General features: G+C 38.4%; 1 non-coding gene across 1 annotated transcript; it reads right to left on the bottom strand.

The window, feature by feature from the left end:
- Positions 1–3,318: 3,318 nt before the first annotated feature.
- On the bottom strand, positions 3,319–3,425 carry LOC143668603 (U6 spliceosomal RNA). The gene has a single exon (XR_013168474.1). It is a non-coding gene; the product is annotated as a U6 spliceosomal RNA (small nuclear RNA).
- Between the last annotated feature and the right edge of the window lie 2,209 nt (positions 3,426–5,634).

The raw sequence follows: 5,634 nt of genomic DNA, 5'->3' as shown, positions 1-5,634 counted from the left end.
CAAGCCCCAACATCGAGGGCCTAGCCCAACAAGTTGGCAGTCCTCAGTGATTGTGAGAATATCGGGTCTTCCCCAGGTGGAGAAGTTTAGTACTTCCACATTTTCCCCCAATCCCTGAAGGAGACTTTGCAAATACTTTTCAATTTCCTGCCCAGATTACTCTGGGATGTATCAGGGCATCACACCAACATGTACAACCCAACAAGATCTCACTCCTTATTCAATGTTTCATGAGTTATTGTGTTTGAATAAGCTGACCATATATGTTAGATCAGACAGAATGCTACCAAAAGTATAAAGTAGAACCAAATAAACATCACTTCCTTTGGTGTCACACAGAAGTTAAAGTTGTAGAATACAGTCAATATCATCTTTTACCCTTCAGTCTGATTTACCTTATTCCTACCCAGATAAGCTTCATTTATATTTCTAGTTGAAGAAGAAAAACATCACTTTTAAATGTTTTTAACATTTGCTGTATGGCGTAATTCTGACTTTCATAGCTGTGGAAGTCTAGATCTGAGTCTCAGGGGTCACACAAATACCTGAAGTTCTAAGGAATGAGCCAGTTATGCACAAAGAGCTCCACATCTCAAAATTTACAGCTACAACTCTGGAATAGATGTAATTGCTGTAAGAATATGCCTTCACCTGATAGCTTCTGCACTTTAATTCATTTCTCAGTTTGCACATTATAAATAGTCCATATTAGTGAGGTATTATAATATTTATCTTTTCATTTCTGTTTCATTACATTCAACATATTTCCCTCAAGTTTCATTCACTTCATGCATGCCTCACAACTTCATTCCTTCTTGCAGCCACTCAATAGTCCATTGTATACATAGACCAAAGACCCTCTTCCATTCCTCAGTCATTGTACCCTTAGGCCACCTCTGTCCATTGCAAATAGTGTATACTGCCACCATAAACACCAGTGTGTAAATGTTCATTTATTTCCCACTCTCATTTACTCCAAGTATACACCTACCTCCAATGGAGCTCCAGAAGACCTGCACCACTTTGATTCCCTATCAATAGTGACAAGGTATATTTCTCTCTCTCCACATTTTCTCCAGCACTTGTATCTCTCTCTGTTCATTTTAAAACAGTTTTATTCATACATCATAAATCCAACCTAAGTAAAAAATCAGTGGTTCCCAGTATGATCACATAGCCATGGCTTCACCACCACAATCTATATGAGGACATTTCCATTTCTTCCACAAAGAACCCCATACCCCTCCCCCATTTCCCCTACTTATTAACATTTAGCTTTGACATATTGCCTTTGTTACTTTCAAGGGAAGCATATTACAATGTTCCTGTTAACTATAGAAGCTAGTTGGCCTGGACTGTTTCTTCCCTGTATACCATCCCATTTTTCAATACTTTGAAATGTTGTCATTCACTCTCCTTCATGCAAAAACATTCTTATATTTGTACCTTTAATCACTATCATTTTTCATTCTAGCCATTGCTAAGTTATATCATCTCAGTCCTTATCCTCTAGCTCTCCTTCTGGTGTCATATATGCCCCCACTATCCTCCCTCAACCATATTCACACCCAGCTTCATTCAGTGTACTTACAACATTATGCTATCCATTTCTGGATCTTTAAAATCATTCCAGTTTAACATTCTGTATTCCTTCATTATCAAATACCCAGTCTCTATCCTCTTGTTATCTCCTGATAACCTGTATTCTTAACTTTAACTCAAAGTTCACTCATTAATGCTATTTCATATTAATGAAACCATACACTATTTGTATTTTTGCTTCTGACTAATTTCACTCAGCATAATGTTCTCAGGGTTCATCCACATTCTTATATCTTCATGACTACATTCTATCTTAGAGTTGCATAATATTACATCATATGTATATATCAGTTTGGTTAGCCACTCCTCTATTGATGGGCATTTGGGCTGTTTCCATCTCTTGGCAATCATGAGTAATACTGCTGTAAACATTGGTGTGCATATGTATGCTTGTGTCCATGCCTTCAGTTCCTCTGAATATAAACGTAGTAACAGATTGCTAGATCATACAGCAGTTCTTTGTTTAGCTTCATGAGGAGACAACAAATGGTGTCTTCCTAAATAGGTGCACCATTTTACTTTCCCATCAACAGTGAATAAGTTTAGCTCTTTCTCCATATTGTCTCCAGCACTTGTAGTTTTCTGTCTTTTGTTTTTTGTTTTTTACGTGGGCAGGCATCAGGTATAAAACCCTGGTCTCTGGCATGGCAGGTGAGAACCTTGCCTGCTGAGCCACCAGGGTCCACCCTACTCAATATGATTTTGATTTGTATTTCTCTAATAGCCTGACAGGTTGAGCATCTTTTCATATGTTTTTAGGTTATTTGTATTTCTTCTTCTGAAAACTGTACATGTCTATGCCCATTTAAAAAATAGGGTTGGTTTTTTTTTATTTTGGGGTTGTAGAATCTCTTATGTATTCTGGACATTAAACTCTTATCAGATATATGGTTTTCAAATATGTCTACTATTATGCAGTGTTTGCTAGGTGCTGGAATGCAATATACCAGAAACAGAACGGCTTTTGAAAAGGGGAAATTAAGTAAGTTTACAGTTCTAATGTCCCAATTAAGGCAAGTCTATAGAAATGTCCAATCTAAGGCATCCAGGGAATGATACCTTGGTTCAAGAAGGCTGATGAAGTTCAGGGTTTCTTTCTCAAGTAGAAGGCACATGGCGAACACAGTAAGGGCTTCTCTCTCAGCTGGAAGGGCACATGGTGAACACTGAATCATCTGATAGCTTTCTCTACTGGCTTCCAGTTTCATGAAGCTCCCCAGGAGGCATTTTCCTTTTTCATCTCCAAAGGTCACTGGCTTATGGACTCTCTGCTTTATGGTGCTGCAGCATTCTCTGCTCTCTCTGAATTTCCCATTCTCCAAAATGTTTCCTATTTTATAGGATTTCAGAAACTAATCAAGACACACCTAAATGGGTGGAGGCATGTCATCACCTGATCCAGTTTAACAGCCACTCTTGATTAAATCACATCTCCAGGGAGATTATCTAATTACAGTTTCAAACATACAATGCTGAATAGGGATGAGAAGAAATAGCTGCCTTTACAAAATGGAATTAGGATTAAAACATGGCTTTTCTAGGGTACATACATCATTTCAAACCAGCACAGGTAGATGGCCATTTCTTTTTTTTTTTTTTGCATGGGCAGGCACAGGGAATCCAACTCAGACCTCTGGCATGGCAGGCAAGAATTCTGCCACTGAGCTACCATCACTCCACCCTATATAGACTGCCTTTTACTGGAAACAGTAAAAGTAAAATTATGCAAACTTCACAAATTTGCATGTCATCCTTGCACAAGGACCATGCCAATCTTCAGTATATCATTCAAATTTTAGTATATATGCTGCCAACATGAACACTAGGTCTGTTTTTACTTGCATGTTTTTTAATTAACTAGGATTGGAAACTCCTTGAAGAGCTAGAACATGGCACATATTCATTAAATGATTTTTAAATTGAAGAAAGGGAGAAATAAAGCAATGGAACCAAAAAGACAACTCTCCCCACCTTTTTATTAATATATATTATATATTCAAATACCATGTGATCATCTGTGTTAGTTTACAAGTTGCTGGAATGCTATATACAAAAACTGGAATGGCTTTTAAAAAGGGGAATTTTAATAAGTTACAAGTTCACAGTTCTAAGCCTATGGAAATGTCCAACTTAAGGCATCCAGGGAAAGATAACTTAATTCAAGAAAGGCCAATGGGACAGAAACACTTCTGTCAGCTAGGAAGGCATGCTGGTCCCTTCTTGGTCCTTGCTTCTGGACTCCATGCTTTCAGCCTCTGTTCCTGTGGGGATTCCTCACTTTGCTTTTCCAGGGCTGGGTTTCATCTCTTGGCTTCCCTTGTGTCTCTCTAGATTCTGGTTTGCTTAACATCTCATGGCAACATCTGGAGCTCCAAGTATCTCCATGTCTCTGTTCTTTGTCAGCTCTGGTTTCTGTAATTTCTGAGGCTTCTGTCATTAGTGGCCCTCTCTCCAAAATGTTTCATCTTTAAAGGATTCCAGTAAGGAGGTACATGGGTGGTTCAGTGGTAGAATGTTTGCCTTCCATGTGGGAGATCCAAGTTCAATTCCTGGACCATGCACACACACCCCCCCCCCAAAATAAAACCAGCATAAAGGATTTCAGTAAGCTAATCAAAGGCTCACCTGTAATGGATGGAGTCATATCACCATCTAATCAAAGTTAATATCCACAATTGCGTGTGTCATATCTCCCTGAAAAAAAAATCTAATCAAAACATTCCAACCTACAGCATTGAATCAGGATTAAAAGAACTTCTGATCCTACAAGATTGGATCAAGATTAAAACAGCCTTTTCTGGGATACATAATAAATTCAAACCAGCACATTATCCAAAGTGTACAGTCAATGGTTCACAATATCATTATATAGCTGGGTATTTATCATCACAATAGACTTATTTTACTTTTTTTGTGAAAAATAACATGTATACAAAAAAGCAATAAATTTCAAAGCACATCAAAACAATTAGGTGTAGAAGATGCTTCTAGATGCTCTATGATTCTGGAGACTAAAAGAAATAACTATATAATGATAAAGCAATCATACTCATTTATTAAAGCCAAACATCTCTGTATAACTCCATCATAATCTTTGATCTTTCTCTCACTCTTTAGGAGTATTTGGGCTATGCCCATTATATCTTGCTCCTATGGTAAAGGGCTGTCAATAATATGGGATAAGGGGATGGGACTAGTTGATGTTCTGGAGAGGCTGGCCCCTCAGCATTTCAGGACTTATCTGGTCCAGTGACCTACTTGGAAGTTGTAGGTTTCTGGAAAGTTACCTTGTGCATGGAACCTTTGTAGAATCTAATATAATGCCCTTGGTGTTCTTTAGGATTGGCAGGAATGATTTTGGTGGGAGGTTGGCAAGTTATAATAGGTAGCAATGTCTAACTGAAGTTTACTTAAGAGTAATCTCCAGAGTAGCCTCTGGACTCCATTTGATCTCTCTTAGACACTGATATCTTATTTTCTACACTTTTTTCCCCCCTTTTTGTCAAGTTGGCATTGCTGATCCCATTGTACCAGGGCCAGGATTATTCCTGGGAGTCATCCCCCATGCTGTCAGGGATAATTTCACCTCTGGATGTCATGTCTCATGTAGAGGGGAGGGCAGTGATTTCACTTGGTTTAGAAAGAGGGAGGCCACATTGAGCAGCAGAAGAGGTCCTCCAGAAGTAATTCTTAGGCATACTTATAGGTAGGCTAAGATTCTCTGCTATATATATATAAGCTTCACAAGAGCAAGCCTCAAGATTAAGGGCTTGGCCTATTGAATTGGTGTCCTTAATGTTTGACGCAGCATCAGGGTTTCCATGATGGTAGAGATCAATAGTTTCATATTTTTTCTTCCATCCTCTTGCCAATACTTTTTGATCATCCACCTAATATATTCTTGGATGTATCCGGGCATTAGATTAAGCTATACAGGATTAAAGGCCTTCACTCTTATTCTGGGCTCCCTGTGTTTGGATTGTTTAAATGAGCTATCCAGATAGTTTGAGTTAGATTATGTACTACAGAAAA

This window comes from Tamandua tetradactyla, chromosome 24 (assembly GCF_023851605.1).
Source record: "Tamandua tetradactyla isolate mTamTet1 chromosome 24, mTamTet1.pri, whole genome shotgun sequence".
Lineage (NCBI taxonomy): Eukaryota > Metazoa > Chordata > Mammalia > Pilosa > Myrmecophagidae > Tamandua > Tamandua tetradactyla.
This window is presented reverse-complemented; position numbering and strand designations above follow the sequence as displayed.